This window comes from Ambystoma mexicanum, chromosome 11, assembly GCF_040938575.1.
Source record: "Ambystoma mexicanum isolate Mex_15411 chromosome 11, UKY_AmexF1_1, whole genome shotgun sequence".
NCBI lineage: Eukaryota > Metazoa > Chordata > Amphibia > Caudata > Ambystomatidae > Ambystoma > Ambystoma mexicanum.
Window position 1 is genome coordinate 1,056,047,988 of NC_090934.1, and position 23,271 is coordinate 1,056,071,258.

A 23,271-nucleotide genomic window follows, 5' to 3' on the forward strand; every position below is an offset into this window, starting at 1 on the left:
ATCATGATGTTCTCTAACCATTACGTTTACAGAGGTGACAGTGTCCACATGCATCAGAACAGAGTCTTCATTGACTAGTATGTGGTATTGGGGTTGCAGCCTGGACTTTGAGCGCAAGACACCCACGCTCGAAAAAAAGAACACATTTTCTTCTTCTTCCTCTTCCTCACCTTCTGGGCCATTGCCGTCGTACCCTTGGTCTACCTGGGCCACATTCGATGAGCGCTGCTGGCGGAAGAATCCAGCCCGGACTGGTCCTCTTGGAATAACCATCGGACTTGGGGCTTTGCACATGCAGGGATAGTGGTCAGCCGCACCACAGCGGCCACACGACTTTCTGATGGCTGGGCAGTCTGCAGGATGTGAAGGTCAAACCTGCACTTCATGCACGAGTCGACTGTCGCCGACCCTCTGTCACGCTGACCGCCCGCCGGGCTTCTCAATCCACTGCCCACAGCACAAATGTCCTTCACCTTGTTGGGACGTACTCCAGCTTCCATGCGGGACGCCCGTAGCCCAGACACTTCATGACACCTTCCCAGTTCTAAGATGCGAGTGAGGGTGATGCCAGGTTCTCAAGATCTGTCGGCGCAGCTTTCCAAAGACACACCCCTGAATTAGCTGGTCCAAGATCATTCTGTCAGGGTCATTCCAGGCACAGGGCACTGCGAGCCTGCGCAGCCTCCCATAGAATGTGTCCAACGTCTCATCGTCTTTCTAGCGGGCCGCGCTCATGAGAAAACATTTGTAGTGTGCATTTGCCATGGGAAGAAAATAGTTGCGGAGGGCGTCTTTTGCTGCAGCATACGAGTCATCCTGAGGTTGAAGGGACAGAAACACCTCATGTACTGCAGGCCCAGCACAGTACAAAAGGGTAGCCACCTTGCTGTCATCATTGGTTTCCAGGGTGGTCCTGAAGTACATCTCTAACCTGTCCATCCACATTTTCCACCTGGGCCACAGTCTGGAAGGTGCACCTGAAATATCAAATTCAGCCATTGGCTGCAGGGCCCCCGGTGGTCTCGGTAGTGGTCTTGGGGGCAGTGCTGGTGGTGGCTGTTGGACTGCAGCTGCAGGGACTTGTTGCTGGGCCGCAGCTTGGTCGACATTCATGGTGACGAGCGCACAAGCACCCCAGATGGATTGAATGGGGCCACAACTCACACCACCACACCTTGCAGTGTGGACCACCTTCAGTTCCCCTTCCAGTGGACACTGGCAGGCCAAAGATGTTTCACAATCACCAACTCTTCAAAGGGCATCCAAGGATGTATGAGCCCCAACAGGCACAATGCCCCAAACCAATGGGGAGCAGATGTTGCAGACACAGTTCAGGCTAAAGACCCCTAAAATTGGGCCAGGGAACACACACAGCAGCGGACCTCCCCTGGCTCCACACACAACACTTGAAGACAATGAGTGAAAATGTTCAAGATTCACCTTAAAAGGCACATCATGTGCAAGATATGGCTGTCTGCCACAATAAGTTCCAAAAATTGGGCATGGATGGCTCACATGTCTTCACAAAGAAGCTGCAACCTTCCTAGGCCCGGATTCTAAAATGGCAGCCGACCGTGTGGTTTGTATACGTCTCCGCAGCATCTTTCAAACGGTGAGATTCATGTAAGCACAACAAAGAAATCACTGCCGAAAGTCACTGCCATGCCCGGTTACAATCCCGACTTGTCGCCACTGTTGCCATTCTCCATGTGGCCCGTGAGCCCCCCACCTCTTCACAGACACACTCACGGACACAGTGTTGTTGATGCGTGCTCCCCGGGTCGCCCTGAGTCAGATGGGAATGCCCGGTTTATTTATATTCCACGCGACGGAGTGACACGTCACTCCTTCGTGTGTGTGTGTGTGTGTATTTTAAGGGGCAGCGCCACAAATACCATAATAATAATGATAAAATAATAAGCCTGCCCTGTGCAAAAGACAACTCCCCCATTACCCATCTGCTGCACATATACCTTTCAACTCACACACTTTAGGCGGATGTCACCTGCCTGGAAATTAATTAATTCCCCTGCCAAGCCTTCTGCCTGTCCATTCATTTCAAAAGGCTCTGACATGTATAAAACAAAAATCTTCTTTTTCACCCACACTGGGGAATACAAAGCATACATGCCAACCCTCCCGGTTTAAGAGGGAGACTCCCGACTTTTCAGTGAAAAATATTGCTATTTTTCACATTCTCCACCCTAAAATAATTCTAGCCCCAATACATTCCTATGGGAAAATTTACATCTCCCGATTTCTCTGACGAAATCTCCCTCCCAGGGTCCTTGGAATGTTGGCATGTATGCACAAAGGTTGAAAAATGCCCAACCCTTCAAACAGCACAACATGGAAAGATGCTCAAATGTTTTAAATGTTAAATTGTGAATGGTAAATTAACACCAAATTCAATTACCTAACTTCACAGAAGGTAATCACACAGAGCTGTTAGCCAACATTTGCCACTGCTCTGAAGCAGCAGCCTGGGCAGTACATATTTATTCCTGCAGTGCAGGTTGAACACCGAACAACATGGAGACTGATACCCTCCTCCGTCTGATATGCAGATACTGTGTGATGGTACACTCTGCCACTTGCCTTCACTGGTGGTTCAGCTAAGGTCTGTCCTGGCAAGAGTGCAGTGCAGTCATGTAGCTGTCAGGTCACTGGATTGATCTGAGCCCATCACTCACATTTATGACTTACCCGCACACCGCACAGACACAACTGCCATGCCCTCCCCCCCCCCAGTGCCAAGGCCTTTTTTGGTGATTTCAGTATTTCACCATGCAAAGCCTTCTAACATTTTCTCCTTCATTAACCCCTTAAGCACCAAGCGAGCTATCTCGTCCTTGGCACTGGGGAGGTAATCCCAAGGACGAGATATCTCGTCCTTGGCACTTAAAGGGTTAATTGCCTTAGAGTCACATAAATTACCTGGCACTGTAAAAAGCAGTATGATCTGTCACCCAAATCTGTAGGCGGTAGCACTGCTTAAAAAGCAGTAGCCTACTGTCTGAATCAGTAGGGTTGGCAAGTATGCACAAGTATTCCACACCGGCTTCTACAAAAGTCCCAAATATGCCCCCTCTGCACACTATAAATTCCGCCTATTCAACTGCACACGACTACCCACATGCTTCTTATACCGCAACATAAACCGCTCCATAAACACAAGACACATTCGGAACTTTTGTACAGGGCAACAGTCCCAAAATAGAAACTTGTTCACAGCCGATTCGCGTGGGATCCGCCCTCGTTCTCTTCCAGCTCGCTGTCGAGAATCTCGACAGAGAGCTGGAGAACAATGCGTGTTTCCTTGACTTCCTCCCCGCTCGCGCACGAGGTGTTAAAGGTGTAAACTGAAGCTATCGAGCCGGTTCAAACAACACACGTGTCTGGTCCGGACGTAACGTGCAAGTCACGTGATGCGGAAGCGGAGGTCGGGCGTCGCTGGGTCCCTTTCTCGCTTGGGAAGTAGACGCTACCCTTCGGGACAAGCCGGTCGCACCTTCGCTGCTCACTGAATCCGAAGCCGCGCAAGGGTTGTTTACGGCTCCCTCGAGGCAAATAAGACGCGTATCCAGGTAGGTTACTTCAACTGGAACTGATCTGTGTCCGAGCGTTTGGGTTGTGTACGTCTGATGCGAATGGACCGCAGAGGCGGTTTGGGCGGATCCATTCTCTCAAGTCATGATGTTGCTACAGAAAAAGCTTAATTATATATTTATTTTTTAAGTCCAGCAAGTCAGCTGCGGAGTGATCCAAGACTGAAAGATCCAGAATGCAATAATGTCCTGACTCGGTGCTGGACATCTGTGTCGCAAGCCCTCTGCAATTTATAGTGAACTTGAAATAATATTCAACACTGCTGCCTTACCTTGTAGATTCACGAATAGATGTGAAAGGACACGTATGTGGAGTATTTACCTACAAGTTTCATTTGAGTGTTTTATTTGTGTTCGTTTAGAATAAAAATATATGCTTGATCTGCATTGAAAGATAAAAGTAAAGCAAGTATCCATTATTTGCAGAACCTCCGGTGCTTTTCTGTACATGTTTTAGCAGAGGTGGAGTTGATCTTGGCGGGACTCCCTTTCTCCTGCGCACCTCCTATTATCTTGTTGCCGAATCTGGCCAGCAGCCTGGATCCTGGTTTGTTGAGGAACCAACTCTGGGGTTCCTATTAAAATGTAAGAGTTGTGGGGATGACAAACTCTGGATCAGTTGGGCGCTGATAGGGTATGGTGGCCCAATGGTCTCTTGTTGGGCGATTAGATCAATTATGTGGTCCAGTCAGGTCATAGTCATTAGTTTGTTTATTTTTGGTTAGTTAGCACCAAAGAAAACATCATTGTAGAAATGAATGACAAGTTTTTGACATGGTAACTCGCTACACAGACGACGCGCGTTTCAACCTAAGTCTTTTTCAAGGCTGTGGTTTGGTGATGTTGTGATGTGCACCGTGAAGTGACATCGTGATACCCATTCTTTATTTATAACATATATATTCCATTCAATATGCATGTATTTAATAATGTGTTCCAGTCATGAGGAAAGGAAGCACATTGTGATAACAGATTAGTAATTTAGCAAAACCCGTGATCATGAGTGGTGGTGACTGGGTGACAGGGCAGAACATATAGCAATTGATGGTTACATTTAGGCATGACAAGATGTATAGTTACAGTGTGAAGTCAATTGAGACAGAGTAAGAGACAATGTACCAAGGGAGAGAAAGGAAAAGGAGAGTCAATTAGTTGAGTTAAGGGCCAAAAGAATTTGGTAAGACAGCCTAGTTGGGTAACTGTAGAGGAAGCGGAGTCTTACCCAATTGAGTTGAAGGGTGGACTTCAATTGCTGTAAGCTGGTCCTCCCAGATAAGGGCGCCAGGGGGGCTGGATAGCCAATCTGAAGATAGATGGGGTTTTCAGCAGGGATGGGATCCACGGACGAGTGGCCGATGTTAATTACATATCAATCGGAGAGGTGGGGTGCTAGGTAGTAGCAATTGGGCAGGAGGCTGGGGAGGGACGTCTAAGAGGGGGCGTCTGCTGAGAGGCTTACCGTTGGCCGGGTCCGGCGAGTGTGTTGCGTGCGAGCGTTCTCGGGAATCTGTGCTGTGGGTTGGCCCTACTTGCGGGAATTTATAAGAGCACGACGCGGATTGGTTGGTTTATCAAGCAGTGTGATTGGTCTAAAATGGCAGTCCCGTCTTATAAATTCCCGCAAGTAGGGCTGACGATACTGTAGCTGTTCCTATGATGTGCTAGAAAAGAGAAACTTCCACCAACTTGTTAACTCTAGGTGTATACTTCAGTTGTGTGAGATGAAAAAAAAATCACAAACGGAAGACTACTTCAGTGAGGCCCAAGGATTACCATCAAAGTGTCTCAAAACACTCTTTTTAAAAAGGAAGAAAACGGCAGAAAAATTGACTATTTACTTGATTCGGCCCTTTCTCTTTTCTTCATGCATGTAATTTATTCATAAGTAATTTGTTGTCAGGACACCTAATTCTAGGGATTCTTCCACTTTACTTTAAAAAACTGGAGGAAATACTGCAGACTGAGTTACCACCTGCATTGATTCCCGCAATGGGGTCCTGCTACACTCCGTGAATGTGGGTGTTGGAGGGGGACAAACGCCATATTGCCGCCCACTCATAATATGGTAAATTTACTGCGGATTATGAGTGGCCGCAACAATAAACTATGGCAGTATTTCTGTTGAAAAATATCACCATACTTGTAATGATTCCCTCCCCAATATTTCTGCCTGTTCCATTTTTAGTTTTACATCAACTTTCAATGCTTTTTGCTTAGCTGTTTTCTTTCGAAAGATACACTTCTATGTGGTCAATAAAGGTGACTTGCAAAGCACCAAATCACATGGTCAGTCAAACTGACAATAAAAATGTTCCCTTTGAAATTGACACAACGGAGAATGTGTATCTGCAAAGTGATTACAATGCAACTCAGCAAAGTTGCTGGATTCAAGATGTATCTGTTGGTCTCCTCACTACAATCCAAGGAATGGAAATAACTGTCTATGGGCCTCATTACACGGATGGTGGAGAACCATGGCGCTATTAGCGCCATGGTTCATGCCGGTAAAATACCAGCACCGCCTTGGCGGAAAGGGGAATTACCGCCCCATTCCAAGGTTGGCGGGGCGGTAATTCCTCCTTCCACCATTGCCCTTCCCCATTCCCATTTTTGGCCCATCGGACTCAATGGGAATGGGAAAGGCGCTAATTACGGTACCGCAAATTGCGGTACCGTAATTAGCTCCCTGGGTCCCTTTGCGGGTTGGTTTTTAACGCCTGCAAAAAGCAGGCGTTAAATCCCCCAACCCGCAAAGGGACCTCGTAGTAAGGCGGTAAGGATTTACCGGTACCGGTATTTTACCGGTAAATCCTTACCGCCATCCGTGTAATGAGGCCCTATGTATTAAAATTAGCAACCTGCGCTGGTTTACCATGAGTAACGTTTTGAGAAGTTGACAAACTTCTGAAAAAAAGCATAAGTCTACATCATTTACTGATTTGGTCTGGTATTTTCAAATACAGACACGGTAACATCCAACACTATGATGCAACATAGTTCAGTGGGATATGGCCTTGCTGCGGAGTGTGTGCTGTGTGAGATATTGCTAAGTTACAAATATGAATCCTGGTTTGAAGGGCATGGTGTTTGATGATTTTCAGGTCAACAAATCAATTATCATGACAAGTTATCATTTCACACATTACTGTAGGGGTCTGCAACCTTTGTCTCTCTAGATATGTTGGACAACTGCCATCAACCTACCCTTCGTGATCATGGGAGTTGCAGTCCAAAAGATGTATAGAGACATTTGTATACCTCTGTATTAGTGACATACACAGAGAATAACTGGGGACCTGTTCATAATGTGCAAAAGTTCTGCCACTAGCTTCTGCGAAAGGGTAACTTGCCACAAGCTGCCATCTAGTGGATCCAATCCCCTTTGCTCATGGGGAAACAAAGTGTAGATCCAAATCTACTTTGTTGTAATGCCAGGGGCATATCAGATCCAGGAACATTATGAGTCAGGAAGTGGTGCCACCTTGATTGTGTAGTCACATAATAGCAATCTACATCAAAAGTAACATCTAAGAACGTTTTTGAAGGCCAGAAATGTTGACAACCTAAAGGCCACTTTTGTCATTTACTTTTGATAAACATGCAGAACCACAACAATTGTTTTGTCCAATAGTAGATATACCATGTTCTGTCTTTTTTTTAAGCTTATCTCCTTTTGCTCCTATACACAATGGTGAAGTTTAATTTTCCCCAATATAAATGCTGATCTACAAGTAAAAGATTATATGAAGGGTGAAGGAGGCCTGGGGTTGCTAATGTTTTGCACTGGCAAAGCCTTATCTCTGTCATACCTCTCATCTTACCAGTGTTTTGTGGGAATCGACCACTCTGGATTCTGTTCACATTCACAGCAAGCCCCATTTTCCACAATAGACTTTGATTGGCTCTCATCCACCAAAGAACAATGTATTTCACGTGCCTTGGAGTCTTCTTAGGTTGTGTTGTTGTTTTGCTCGCCAAAAGTGCACAGACAATTATTAATCACCAGTACATTTTAACGCAGGTAGACGAGGCAATAACTCACAACCAGATACGCAGTTAGCAAAATAATGAGCACTTATACAGCTATTTATTCATAGCTTAGAAGCAACAAGTGATAAAACAGAAATAAATCACAGAAAGGAAAGAGAATTCAAAAGAAAATACATCACCGTGGGCGTAACTGAATCCTTCATCTCGCCAGAAGTGGCTGGAAGACCCCGGTAACAGCCAGGCAGAGAGCGCACAACAGCCCACAGGAAGTCGGAACAAGGCATCCCCCCTCCGACTGAGGTCTTTGTGTGGTTTCCCCCTGACCTTTCCGATAGCTCCGCATATATGCCCTCCTCAAAAAGGGGTGGCAATTTCTCGAACCTTCTGGTGCTTGCGCATTGCTGATTGACTGTTGATTGCCAGCCGGGTCAACCGACAGTAACCCCAAGGAGCAAAGCTTCCCTCTTCTAAAACGCAGCAGAAAACAATTCCATAACTCATAGCAAGACATAACAAAACCAGCTTTCCCAGCAGAAATGTCATTGACTGAGGCTGCATACCAGGTTTAGAAAGCATGCCTTTCAGCAAAGCAAGTACAGCTTTTCACTGAGGCATGGAATAAATATCCATTATGGCTCTGAGTGCCCCCAGAATGCACTGCGCACCAGCGCCATGTTTTACCTCAAGCATAACAGTTGTATTGAGATCTATGGCATGTCTGACACCACCTTTCAGCCGTGGTTCTTCTGTAACAGCCGTTTGCTTTTACAGACTTGCAGTTACTTTTCAAACACTACTTTGGTACTCTATATGGTGGTTTTGGGGCAGCGATATATATTTCCACACATCATGTCCCTCCCTTGTTTGATACTTTGCTTGATTGTGTCTGTACAGAATGCCTTTTCCATTACAAATACAGAAATATAGGTACCAGAATGCAAAGAAAACGCAACAACTGGACTGCTTGATGTGAAATTGGACAACTTGAGTTGTATGTATCATTGGAATAGATAACTGATGGTGTGTGAAGCGGTTTGGATTATTTTTTTTATTTGAATTGGCACACCAATCCCTCTGGAGCACGTAGCGATCTAATGCAGAGTTTTAACCATTCTCCATGTCAGATGTGAGTGGTGTATTCTCTTGTGTGTGTTTATCTGCGTTCTGGTACTCGTATTTTGTTTGCTTTTCATTAATACATGCAGAGTGGCAAGTGTAGGAATGCAAGAAAAGGTGGAAAGGCCGGATGTCGTATTCACATGTTATGTTATGTTGACTTATACTGTGCACTGCTACTACCCCAGGGGCGGTCTCCAAGAGCTCATGTGGCGCTGCAAGATAGAGGGCAGAGGTGGGTTAGTGAGGGTAGAATGATAGATCCAGAACCAGCAGAAACTGGCGTCTGTGTGTGTTGGCCTGCAGATGGGTTGATTGTGTGCACTGGCTTGGTGTGTCAATAATGTTTGGTCCAAGGCCTGGGTTGTTTGTTTTATGTCAGTGTGTATGTTGGGTGTGTGCTATATGTGTAGGTTTGGCCGATAGTTTTATCGTGTGTGCTGGTTTGTTGTATCTGTAAGAGGAAGGTACAGTGTCTGGGTTGTTTGTTATATGTGGGTGTTTGTTATGTTGGCTGTGTGTTTTGTGTGTTTCATGTGTAGCTTGGTGGGAAGTTATGGCTGTGTTCACTGTCTTATTGTATCCGTAGGGTGAGGTTCAGTGCCTAGGATTGTTTGTTGTATGTGGAATTTTGGTCATGTTGGGTGTGTGTAGTTTGGTTAGCCCATATGGTGTGTATAGTACTCTGGAGGGATGTTGCTGGGGAGCAGGAGCAGGCTGGTTAGTACATTGGCTGTTACCAACGTCCTTCCAAGTGTGTCTACAAAGCTCATCTAGCTGCAACTCATTGGTACCCTCCAATTCTTCAGTGCAATACCCTGGTCGCCCTTACCCCCACAGCTCTCCCCTTGGTGCTCAATACACTAGCCACTCCCACAAATTCCTCTAGATGCAAAACATTGGATAAAGCCACTAGCGCCTAGAAATGGTGGACACGAAATGCGCTTTTGGGTGCAGCAAGATAAACGGCTAAATTGACGCATGGCTAATCTTCACAAATCTATCCAATAAAAGTGACTTGTTTTTTTTTCCTTCATTATTTAGAACAAGCAGGCAGAATGTTTTACGTTACGTGGGTAAAAAGTGCACATTTTCAAAGTCCTGTTTTGCTCGTGAAATAAGCATGCCTCTTAGTACACTTTCTAAAAGTATTCAATTGACCCTTTCACACATTAGCCAATCAACTACTGTGGGCTGCGGTTCAGACTCTGCTTTAAAATGCGTATGGCCCATCACATTTAACAAACGCAACATTAGCATTTTTCCCGAAGAGATGGAATTTGGCATATGAAATGGTCACCAAAGATTAACTTTACGCATGACTCATTTACCATGAACTGCTTTCTTCTGGGTAGTCCTTATCTGAAAACGGGGCTATAAATCTCCCAGGAATTAAACTGTACTTGATAGCAAGGCAGGAAGCCTATTCATGACTGCTTTGGTCACAACTCGCACCTTCAGACTCGATTGGACTCTCTAAATCAGACAACTGGGTAGACATTTAGAGAGTGGAACACCCCATACACCCCACCAAAGCTATGCCCCCGTGGGAGGGGAGCGCAGATGTAGGAGGGGGGTCTTCAGGCCCTGGGTGGAAATTTGGTGAGGTCTGTTTTTGTTTGCAGGTTTGTTGGCAGAGTGTAATGTGTAGGAGATTTTGGCTGGCTTGTATGACCTTTGTGTTTGAGGGGGTTCAGTTTGTTGTTAAAATGGTATAGTCTAGTACTTATTAAGCGCAAAACCTATCACCTGAGCAAGGTGCTGAAAAACAAGTGGCCAACAGACCACGCCACCAGAACCAAAGAGCAGTAAAAAGGATGGTATTTGTTTTTGGGTACATGGTCTTGTTTATGATGCAGATTCCTGGGGTGTATGAGGAGCCAGTGGAGTTGGGAGAGGCCTAGGGTGATGTGTGAGTGGATGGATAAGTGCAGAGAATAAGTGGTGTCTGAATGGCATGTTGTGGAGTTCAGTGAGGATTGGATTTATTTAGTGCAGCTTGGAGAGGACTAGTGTCTGTACCATGGTACGGAAGCCATAAATGGGATGGATGTGTTTTGCATAGGAGTTTTAGCTGTAGGTTGCCTGCTTTGGTGAATACAGCTGTGTTGTTCGTGAAGCATAGGCAGAGGTCGATTGTGAAGCCTATACATTTCTGGCTATACTGTAATTGCACCTGGAAAGTCTGTTCATGTCTATATTTAGTTGACCCATCAAGTAATTCTTATTGTTACAAAGATTTTAAAAAATGTATTTATAAAATAAAAGCTTCATGATGGTACGTCTGAAGAGTATGTAAAGTGGAAGTTTAAGGCAAGTCCCTGTTATGCTCACGCCAGAAAGAATACAAATCTCCAGGGAACAAGGCCAAGAGATCGATTGCAAGGATAACCACGTTTAATTATACAAATGGTAAAGGGGTCAGCACAGGACTCTGCTGCTTGAGAACGTTCTTGTCCAGTCATCACGTACAGTGTATTATATAAGTTCATAGCATCCCTACTGACGTCATCCACAGGGTCTAAACCTACACGGCTGATTGGTAAGACAGTACACCTGGTCCTGCTCCATAGGGGATGCCAGACTATGATTGGTTCTCATCTCTGCCGTCTCTTTCCCCACGTGGGTCAGCTGGGCTAATCTCTTCAGTCACTGAAGGTCAGGCGCTTCACATGTTGCTGTTCCAAGGCTACTCTTGTGAGCTAATTATACTACTACATCATTATGGCATGCACCTGGGAGGCTTATGAATTGGCACCAGGTGGGAGGGAAGATAAACAATCATGCTGGCCCATGCATTCTGTGCACTCCTTGCAGGCAAGGCTTCCACCCTCGTTTTGATCTATAATTTATCCCCCCCTGTACCTTGTACTACAAAGGGTGTATTTATGGGAAGAGGTGACGTGGTCATGCATGGCCAGCTCTTTTATGACCATTTGTGTTATCGCTGGCAGACTGGGGTCACTCACTATGGAATGTAGGGATTCTTGGACTGGGCCCTTGTGGGCTGGGTGGGTTTAGAGGTCTGCTGGTGGCCTTGTTGTTATGAATGCGCACAGAGAGGAGCCTGGTGCTGTCTCATGGCCTTGCAGGGAGCATTCCTCTCTGCAAAAGTAAATTATTGCAAGTCAGGGAACAAGGGGACGCTTCTGTGGGAATTAGCAGCGCAGGCTCATCTGTCCTCAGCGTTTGGGCCTGTTCATGTTTATCCGTCGGACCTATGTTTACAGTGCAGCCATGTAGGGCTGCATGTGTCTTTCATAACTATAAAATGGCATCTATTTATATGCAGACACTAAGTTCATACATCTATACCAGTGATATTGCATCCGTGCTGAGTTTCTTTAATACGGCTCTTTCGCCCCTAGCACATTTCGTGGCTGTTTATGGGATTTGCCTCACTCTAAAGTGCCTAGCGGGGTGGGGCAGACTCATTTCCATCCCAACATTTCCCCCTTTCATTACTTCTACAGTAACTAAATCTTCCCCCATGTATACGCTAGTTTTCCCTTTTCACTGCAGCTTCATAGGCGGTGTTCCTTTTATTGGGATCCATGCCCTACACACAAGCTTTTTCCTGCTCGCGCATAATCTTCAGGTGTACATGTCATGTGAATGTAGCCTCCATCCCCTGCCAAATTTACCCGTAATTCTTTATAATGTTCAGGGTTTGGGCGAGGGACAATGGTCGTGTGGTACAGTCAGTCCACTTCATCTCCTTAAGGGATAGGGACCATGTGGGGAATGGGTGGTCAGTTTGTACTATTTCCGTTGTGCTACGAGGTACTTTTGGAACGCCAATCGAGACCATCATCATTGCGCTATTAGGCATTGCTTTGGCACAACACCGAAGATGCAATTGGCACGTGCAACAGATGACTAGGACAAACAAGATGATGGGCACCAGCATCTTTACCAATGTTCCGAGGCATAATGGGGCCCAGTTAAAAAAAAGTGTGAACCAGTCTCATATTGGACGCCAGCCTCTTTCTTCATTTTGGCCCCTAGATCATTCACTGCAGCGATGACATGCGACAAAGTCCCATTCTCAGCATCTTCGGAAGGTACAAATGTGCAACATGAACTCCTTATCTTTTTGCAACACATCCTTCCATCACTGTCACCATATCTAGAACGTATCTGTTCTGCATCGTCATCAACCTTGGGGTGCGTAGCTCGACCCTTATGATGTTGAACCCCTGCTCGGTGGAGTTCGCCAACTTGATCAGTTCCCAGCGTACAATCTGGAGCCATTTGGCATTTGCTCCTGCTTGTACACTGGGTTGCAATAGAGATGAGAAAATGTCTCTGCTGATGTGAGCACCTTATATTCTTCAGGTATTTTTTCGAGCAATTCTGAGTAGTCTTTGAACTGATAGTTGATGCTCTCTTTTCCTCTGCATCTGCCCAAATAGTTCTTTCTCAGGGAGAATGCGAAAGTCTGGTGGTGGCAGTGTATGTTGTGCTGCGATCGTCGGGGGCACTGTGGGTGCTACGTTGGGCAGTGGCCCTCCTTTCAGGCGTTCTTCTGGAGCTGCTAACAGAGCTGAGTGTAGCATAGCTAGCGAACAATAGTCGCTCCAGGAGGTTGGGAGGTGCAAGCACGCTTGTTGGCCACACACCCAGGAGTAGAGCATCAGTGCTGTTGTGCCCTTCTTTAGATCTGGAATCAACACTGTTCTATCGCATCGTTCATTTGAGCCGACAAAGACGGTCCCTTCACTGAAAAAACACAGTTCATAAGTCTTTTCTTGGTGCACTTTGACCGGCTCCTCCATGGCTGCAATCCATGTCAGTTACCTTGCTCTGTCCATATCTGTGCGCATGTTCGTTCCACGAGGGCCACCGTTTTTTTTTGTGGAAACCCTAGAAGTCCTTCAGCTCTGCAAGGGAGAGTCGTTTCTTGCCACTTGTTGACATATTTTGCTCCTTCGATCACCAAATAGGGTTGTTTTAGACAGTTTGTGTTGGTCTGACTGGTCTGGGCATCTGAATTGACAAGTTGTAGATGTACGTTGCGTGCCTGGAAAGTGCCTTCAAGCCTACATAGCTCAAGATGAATCTGGCCTTGTGCATCTATAATTGGTACTTCTTGTGGTACTAGAACCTTAGGGGCCCCCGATGCATGCAGTATTAATGAGCACACGTAGCAACTGCTATCGTTTGTTCGTCTACCCACTGCACTCATGTTGGAGTACCAACTGTTCGAGTGCTTGGAATGACGGCTATCTTCAACCACATCCAGGCCTAGGCCATGGTATTCATCATATTTGGGTATACACACTTGTCTTTTAATACTGTCATGGCACAATATATATATCTACTTGGTACCCTATTGCTGTTAATCGTGGTGTTAACACTACTATTTGTGCTACAAAAAAGGTTTTTGATAGTTGGAAACATTCTACTCGTCCATACGGGTACTGGTGCTATTGCTTGGGATGTACTGTACATATATACCGTTGTATTTAAGGATGTGCTTTCATTCAGGTTCAGGCTCTGGATCCCCCTGCCCCTCTTTTAGATGGCTCGCCCAGATAAGATAACCCCCAATATATTCAACAAAAACATAAGAAGGTAAAGAAAATGGCTGTAAAATGTAGGCCACATTGATATGAATATGTCCTAGTAGAACTAAGAACATTTCTATCACTATTCAGGGAACAATTAAACATTGGACTCTTCATTTTCTTTTTGCCTGTAAAAGGAGCAAGAACAGGTTTGGCAAGGGAAGAGGAGAGGTGGGCAAGGGATTGAGAGAGAGAGAGAATGTTTAACTCTTTTACATGATATGGCATTTATAACGCACCTATACAAAAGTGTTTCAAGGCGCGACGCTGCAAGGGAGGGGGAACAGAGGGAAGACAGACAACAATCCTACTAGGCCAGGTGTCATTCAGATTGCGCAAGTGCATGGGAAGGGGGAGAATGTGGGGGGAGGGGAAAGTGCAGTACATGGGATAAAAGAATAAATAACAAAAAGTAAAAGTATGGCCAACCGGTGGCAAGTGCAAGGGTAAGGGCAGACAACAGGTGTCAAGTGCAGGTAGTGGGACTGTAGGGATACAGAAAACAGTCCCCAAGTGCAGGGGGTTGCCAGGAAGGCAGAACAGGTGTGCGACTGGTGGGGGAGGGGATGCAGGAAGTCGGCTGAGAAGAGGAGGAGAAAAGGCAGAAGCAAAGAGAGGTTTTGAGGTGCTTCAGGAACCAGAGATGATTCTCCTGAAATTTCAGGGAGGTTGTTCCGGAGGGAGGCCCTAGCCGAAGGAGATCTACTACCAACTCGTTGCTTTGAGAAGTGACTGACCCTGAGGGAGTTGGTGGCGGATGAGTGAAGAGCTCGAGAAGGAAGATATTTTTGAAGAGAGAGTTGAAGGTATTGAGGCCTCAGGCCCCAGAAGGCCTTGTGGACAATGCAGAGGGTTTTTAACTTAATCCTTGCAGCCACTGGGAGCCAGTGCAGAGATTTCAGTCCTGGAGAGATACGATCCCTGGGCTTGAGGCCAAGGACAAGTCCCGCAGTCCTGTTCTGGATGAATTGCAGAGGGCAGAGAGTAGAAGCAGGCATATTTAGAAAGAGGCTGTTGCAATAGTCCAGCCTAGAGAGAACTAGAGCTTCTGGGGGAAGGAGAGGAGAGGAGAGGAAAGGAAGAATACCTCTGAGGAGGTGCAGCTGGTAGTGTGGCTTCTTAGAGATGTCAGAGATGTGAGGAGAGTGTGGATTCGAAGATGACCCCAAGGTTTTTAGCCTTGCATGTGGCAGCAGGAAGAGGTCCAAGAGTTCAGCCGAGTTGTTAGATGCCGCAGAGATGCAGGCTTGGATGTGAGCTCTCTTCTTGATGAGGACAGAGAGCCAGTATTGCCTTTGGAGCAGGCGGCAGGTCAGTTTGTCAGATGATGTACATGAAGCACCCCATTTCCTGTCAGCCATCCTGCACTTGAGTTTAAGGGTGACGAGGTCTGAGTCGTACCAGAAGTTGCACTTTGCTTTGGGCGGATCCTCATGACGGGGGCAAGAACATCAAGAGTATCGGATATAGCAGAGTGGAGCATGGAAAGGGCTGTGTCAGGGTGTGAGTCAGCCAAGGGGGGAGGAGGGTGTGAGAAAGTGGCAGCGAAAGCCTCAACTAACACGCGCTTTTTGGGTCGGATGACCGAGAAGGTGGGTGGCAGTGAAGGAGTTTTCTTGGCCTGAGAGGTAGAGGGGGTGAGGCGGGAGGAAAGGAGAATGTGATCACTCCAGGAGCGAGGAGTGGTGAGAGGGATAGAAAGGGGAAGGTCTGAGGAGATCAGAACATCCAGAGTGTGCCCTGCAGAATGAGTCGGGCCAGAGGTGAGAGTAGAGAATGAGAGAGTTGCAAAGGTCACAAAAGAGTCCAGAGGAAGGACAGGTGGAGTTGAGTGCTTGAGTGCTCGAGACCAGGAGGAGATCTGACCAGGTGGCTGATAGATAGCAGCCACAGTAAGGTAGTGGCTAGGAGAGGGAGAGAGCCTGCAGACGAGGTGTTCGAAAGAGGAGTAGGCACTTTTATTGTCGGCATTAAGTTAAGTGGGATGGGGTATACTGTTTGTGTCCGTTTTTAGGGTGGCAGTGTTGAATTTGGTGAGGCCTTGCAAATGTCTGAGAGGGGTATCCAATATCGGAGTCCTTTCTCCTTTACTGCGAGTGGGGTGGTAAACACAACTTCATAGGGCCCATGGAACCTGGTATTGTTCCATTTTCGCACAAAACCTCTGACATACACCAGCTCCCCCGCCAAAAATGGTTGTGCGTGAGCTGCGTTCGAAAGCCAACACCCTAAAAGCCTTCTACGTAACTTCCCGTATGGGATGTTTTTGTGGTTACGGTGCAATTGCTCTAGTATCATGCAATTCAACACCCATGCGGATGTGCTACACTTGCGCATCAATGAGCATCGCTCTAGAATCAGAACGTAAACCCTCTCTGCACCAATAGTGATTCATTGTGGAAATGGGACATGATCCAGACTCTCTTCGATGGTTTTGTATTGTACTGGATCCGTGGCAGAGTTTTTTTTCAAGTGGCCAACAAACTGTCCTATAAGGAACAAATGTGGATTTTTAATTTGAAAACTCTCCACAAAGGCCCCAATACATTAGAATCGTGGGATTTCAATGCCTATTAGTGGGTCTCACCAGTCTGGGCTCTATGACTTATAATAAGCGTCCCATTTTCTTGTTTAGAGCAAGATTAGGCTGGCTGTTTTTGCACATTTTTGGTAATTACCAAAGTTGCAATTTGGCCTTATTTTTCCCCAGGTTCAATAACCTACATGATGCCCTTTAATGCTTGCTTTGTTCGTGGGCACCCTTCTTCATTCATTCCTTGCCCATTTGGTGGTGACCTGCCACTTATGCTCCTGCTTTCTTTCTTCTTTTTTTTTTTAGTAGTAGGACTCGGGACTCTCATCGGCCAGTCATGTGCCCTTTTGCATCGGTCTGTTGCATTCATTGACAGGGGACATGCCTCTTCTATGGTACACATGTTTTTTTGGGACACACCCCCGCCAGGCACGTCCAGCAGCTGGGGCTCCTTAGTTAATTGCATGCACCTCCCCCGCATGCGCGGCCCTCGGCACGCTGCCTTCTTTAACCCGTTGAACACGCCTGGAGGCAGTCACCCTGGTTCTCCTGCAGGCTCCCTTCATGCATGCGCGACGTCTTAACCTTTCGCCACAAGACGGAGAGCGAGTGACTACGCTCCTCCATGAGTCCACAATGACCTTGACACGGTGAGACTCTTTTGCTGGCATGGGGTGACTCAGTTTAGCGGGCAGTGGACTTCTGGGCACATGCACTGAGTTTAAATTGTGTTTGCTTCTGGCACTGGAGTGCCGTGCCCTGTGCTATTCAGCTTTATTTTTACTGTCCTTGCAGGCGATGCACTTACGGTCCATTCCAGACCTGGTGTCTGCCGTCCCATTTACATAATTAATATGCCTCTCCAGTCAACGGGGAGTCCTTATTTATTTGCTTAGTTCTAGGGTTGTGGCGGTGCATTTGCAGCGTACCGTTTCAGATTTCAGCATTGAGCTTTTCCTTCACTATGTAGTACTGCATTAACGGGAATATCTGACCGATTCTTTTCTTCTTTCTAGAGGCAGTCTACTGCTTTGATTACCTCAGAGGCTTTCATTCTGTCCATCTACATTTGGTATATGGCTCTTGGGAAATTTTTGAGTGTTTTATAGATCTAACTAGGTAAGACTTTATGTACTCTGTTTCCATTTGCATTTTTTCTATCATGATGGTCTAATTGTAGACCAGGTTTTGTGCTATACAATTGGGCCACATTTGACTCTGTTTTGGTTTAGGACACAGCCCTCAAGCCTCAGCAGACGGCTGATTTATTTCCCCCCTCTGTTGACAGCAGCTTGTCGCTCACCAGGTTAGTGATCCTATAAACCGCACTGATTGGGCTATTGGTTTTCGTGGACTTTTGTATGGGTTCGCCGGGGCTTGGTCGGTTTTCTCCAATCAGCGCGGAGTCTTGTTTGGGTGTGACTAACCCCTTGCTCTGGGGTGCACTCCTGTGGTTCCGGTTCATTGAGTATAATTCACATTACGGTACACTTGATCCTAAATTGTGGTGGTAATTAATACATTTTGGTGCTTTTTGACACTTCAGCATTGCTTTATCCGGCAATCTGCCAGAATTTTTTAAGGGTTTGTGATGTATTAGTCTACAGTTATGTTTGTGTTTTTTACAGTATGGGTACATCCACTTCCTCAAGAAGACGTTGTGTCAACCTACACCCCACGTTGAAACCGGTCGAGAAAAACTTTTAGGGATGTGATCTTTGTATTCCTCCTTTCTGATCCACCCTTATAATAGATGTTGTGCTAACAAGCTCTATTATGTGTTTGGCAATTACAATAATAATGAATGCCGTTGTGGGGAGCAGTAACATATTTTCTCTCCTCATTTGTTTTTAGTACAGTCCTTTCGTCTTTTAGCATTTTGGATGTCTCACTGTATGTTGAGTCGTGATTGAATGTTGCACTATGAATGGCAAGTGTGAATGATGTTTTAGCCTATTCTAGGCATGTTTTGCTGCTGCGTTGCTATGTTAAATTGACTAGTGTTTAATACATTGTAATTTACTATTTTCTAATTTTTGTATCACCTCAAATGTTGTTCTCTGGACAATTTTTTTTCAGTTTTTCAGATTTGTTCAGTATGCCTTGAATTCTTCCCCCAGAATTGTCGCTGCACTATGGGCTTCTGATGCCTGCCTCACTGGGGAGATGGGCGTCTGCCAGTCACTATCTCATGGGGTGAGAGGTGATGGTCTTTGGTGCAAATTGAACAGGGCCAGGTGCAGGTAGTTTACCTAGTTCTTTATCAGGGTGTTGTCTGATCTCAGAACATCACATCGGGGGAATACCTCACGTACAAGGAATTTAGCTGCACACTTGGCGTCTGTGTGGGCACATGGACCGGCCTCAAGCCATCGCTAGAATGGACACACCACCACCATGATATATCGAGCTCATTGCGTCTCACCCATGTCTGCAAAGTCAATATGGAGCTCGCAGAATGGCCCAATGGGGCGGGGCAGGTTGCCTCGCAATGTTCGGAGTGTCACCCCTGTACTGACAGCTGGTGCATTGCACAACCATCGTTGAGAGGTGTTCCTGGAGGTTGGGTATAAACCAATCTTCCTGTATGTCTGCTGCAATGTGGTGTTTGGAGCTGTGAGATGGGTAGTGCAGCTGCTCAAAAGCTGTGCGCAATACTTCCACGGACATCACTACCTTCACAGTGCATTGTTGCCTCTATAAGAGGTCAGTTGGAGACTGCACGCACCAACTTTGAGCCAAATTTCTCATTCTTCCTGCAGTGCCCTACACTGAAGTTCTATTGTCTGTGCTATGGGCAAGGCTGTGAACGGGTCTGTGTCTGGCCTCATAGTGACGGCTGCAATGGCATACTCAGCAGGTGTGGGCACCGGGAGATGTGCTGCTGCCTTTGCTGCCGCGTCGGTGGCTGCATTTCCCATGACATTTCGTCTGTGTTATTTGTGAGTGCTGCCTATTTGATGAACGCCACTACAGATGGTTCTGAAAGGGCGGAAATCCGGTATTGAGTAGCGAGGCATGTTGCACTGGTGATCCGCCTGAAACCCCTCCTTCTCCAGCGTGAAAAGACTGCATGTACTATTGTGGTGACGTAGGCAGAGTCTGAATAAATGGTGGCATAACACCCCTTTGATGCCAGAAGCGCTTCAATAAGTGCTATGAGTTCTGCCCCTTGTGCTGAGTAATGCATGGGCAATTCATTACGAGTGCCTCCTAGTCAGCCGCTTCTAGGTGCACCACTGCTGCCCCAACACGTCTCTGCCCTGTGTCCTGGTCAATTGTCGCAGACCCATCAACAAAAAGTACCTCACCCTCCTCTAAAGGGCTGTCTTTGGCTTGGGGATAGCCCTCATAAGTGGTGCAGTCATGCTGCTGCATGTTTTCATCTGTGCACGGTTCTGTCAGGAACGTGGCAGGGTTCACTGTTTTACACCTTACAACATGGATATGTGGGCTTGAGAGGATAATCTTGCAGGCTGATGCCCGCTGGGTGGTGAGAGTGGACTTGGATCGTTCTATGATGGCAAATACTGAGTGTTTCACAAACAAAGTCACTAAGCACCCCATCACAATTGTGGAACTCTTCTCAATTGCAAAGGCAGCTGCAGCAAGAGCTTGCTCGCATGCAAACACTCCCTGCATCACTGAGTCTAGTGTACCGCTGTAGTAGGCCAGTGGCCCATTGTGCTCTTCTGCATTAGTACTGCTGTATGAGTGTCCCGTTTGAGTGTGAGAAAATGTAAAACTCCTGCGTGTAGTCTGGGGTGGCAAGAACGGAGGCTGTCGAAATCATTGCGCACATGCCAAGAGTTGCGCAGATGATTGCGCAGATGATACCGCTGTCTGTGAATGAAATGGTCATGTTCAGTTTGCTAAGCAGATCCCTGCCAAGCAAGTTGACAGGAGAGCTCTTCGAATACAAGAGGGGAGCCCTTGCAACCTTCCTTCCCTACCTTTAAATCTAGATTGTTTGTGTATGGAACCATTAAAACAGCCCCATAGAATCCCTGCATGTTGAGAGTTTTGCCTGATAACGGGAAGTTACCTTCACTAATGCATGACTTCTCATCTCCCGAGACCACCATGAAGATGAATGGTTTGTTCCCTATCTCTGCCCCCACCAACGGTTCCTCTTCTGGGTTTAGGGTCATTGACCGGACTGGACACGCAAGTGCTCTCTGTGTGCTGTCCGATTTTGGGTATGTGTCTGTTCCAGGAAACAAAAATGGGGGTTTAAAGAACCACTGTAGCATCTTGAAATGGGGCCCCTCTGCCATTAGGCGCGCAGCTGAAGAAGACGTTTGAGTTTCCTACTTGCGGCATGTTGGGGCGGGGTTGATAATGCTGTACTGCTTGTTGCTGGTGTTGCAGTGTAGGGGGGCCGGGCATCTGTGTGTAGGCTTGATGGAACTTGTACGGTATTGAGGACATCTTGGGAGGTGGACCCTGAGGGGTCCCTTGTGGCGGGGAGTCATAATTTTGCTGACTGTAATTATACCCCATACCATGTCTGCTCCTGCATTCTCTCGAAAAATGTACCCACTTCTGGCATGTCCAACACTGCCCCATAACTCCTTCACTTGGCCCCATACCCCCAAACCCACCTCCTCTATGTCCTCAAAACCCACCTCGGCCTCATTGTTGTCCTCCTTGCCACTGTGGACCATAGGAGTGTGGGTTTCTGCCACACTGTCCTTGCCCTCCTTCAGCCCACACCACGGTTATTCTGTCATTCGTAACATTAGGGGTGTACACTCCCTCTTCCGTTTGTGTCGGTGTTGGCCCTGATGCCACTACAGCTACTTTAGTTAATTTGTTTTGCACTAGTTTTGCTTCCTCCGCTTGTCACCTTGGAACCGTTTTGTTTCCTTCTCGCGCTCTTTTATTCGCCTACAATGGTGAACTATAATGCTTTGAATCTCGGTCCACACTTTCGCTTCGATACCTGCTATTTTATTGAGCGCTTTCTGCACTTGTTTGGGTAGGCCCTGTTTCACTATAAAATATAAAAAGGGGGGGTTAATTGGTCGCAGGCATTACCTGTATCTGCCCTCCACATCTCTTGGACAGTGGCTCCATCATGGGCGTCATTTCTCAGTGTTACTCCCAGGTACCCCGTCTTCACCCACACATCTGCAACCTGGTCCCCAACTGCGTCCACTAATAAGCGTTTAATGTCTCCTATTGCCAAGGGCACGCCCGCAGTGTTCTTTTCAAAAGCATATATCCACTTTCCTGCACCGGCTGTAATTGGCAGGAGTGCATTAAGGACATTATTCATGTCCATCTGTGCCCATGGTACATATTTTGGTCTCCCTGCTTCCTTGTGCATCAGTGGCATTTGCATTCCCATCTTGCTTTTTCCACCCTTATTTACACTTCCCTTTTTCCTTGCTAAAGCTATCCTGCCGAACCTCTCCCTCAATCTTTCATTCCCCCACAAACCTTCCACCCTCGGGGTGCGTTAAGGCGCTTGCTCGGCATATCCTTCCTTACCGTCTTCAACCTCATTGAATTCGCTCCACTCTTCATCATCCCCTCTCCGTGACCGTATGTTTTCATAACCCAAGCTGTCTGTCTTTCCGCCACGTTCTATGTGGACCCAAGCTGTCTGTCTTTCCGTCACGTTCTATGTGGATGGTTCTTATGGGAGAGTTGTCTATTCAAAATAAGAAGTCTTCTGACTTCCACTCATCCCCTGCTGGTTGCACTTGTGTGTCTGTTTTTGTTACATCACGGTTACATCACATGCTGCCCATAGTCTGGTGAACTCTGTTCGTGTAGATGCCAGTGCCACTTCTAGGTCTCTTGCGCTCACACCAGTGCGTGTGGTTACCTCCGTAGGAGAGATATAAGGTGGTGTTAAATGGGATATCGTATCGTGCCTCCTTTATTGTATATATTGGCCTAAGCCCAGTCGCTCTGCAAAGAAAACGGCGTTGCAAGTTCCGATCTTAGATCGACTTCGCTGCCATTTTAGGTCCATCCGCCATTTTGATTTCTATTCTAAAGTAATTCTGTGTTCTAAAATGGTGGACAGTGTTTCCCGCTTGTAACTGAGCCGTCCTGAACTTTGTATGTGAGTTAATGTATAAACTGTCCGTTGGCCGAATGTTTGGGTCGAGTAAAGAGACCTTGTCCCATGTCTGACTTGTAGACAGAGGATTGTCTGCACTAATGAGTCTGATCCAGAGACATATATTGACCACAATGTTATACAAATACTGAATATGGACACTAGCTGAACTGCATTGTAAAGGACATGTGTTAAGGCTTATTGTTAATCCCGAGAATACACTGTTGCCATTGTGACTTGTTTGTATGTGAATTTAGGATGATGCAGGAGTATATTGTCGGACAAGCCAGAAGTGAACTCGGCACGAACTCTAGAACTCTACACCATGGATCGTTAACCTGTAGAGGGGCTGGACATTATGAGTGGAAATGTTTAAAA

At 46.6% G+C, this 23,271-nt stretch overlaps 1 protein-coding gene across 1 annotated transcript in view; it reads left to right on the plus strand.

Moving 5' to 3' along the window:
• The first annotated feature begins 3,421 nt into the window (after positions 1-3,421).
• The window catches only part of ABHD2 (abhydrolase domain containing 2, acylglycerol lipase), a 491,761-nt gene continuing 471,911 nt past the window's right edge, over positions 3,422-23,271 (plus strand). The window contains exon 1 of the mRNA XM_069624300.1: positions 3,422-3,587. The gene's annotated coding sequence lies outside the window, so the exon portion shown is untranslated. The remainder of the gene's footprint in view (positions 3,588-23,271) is intronic.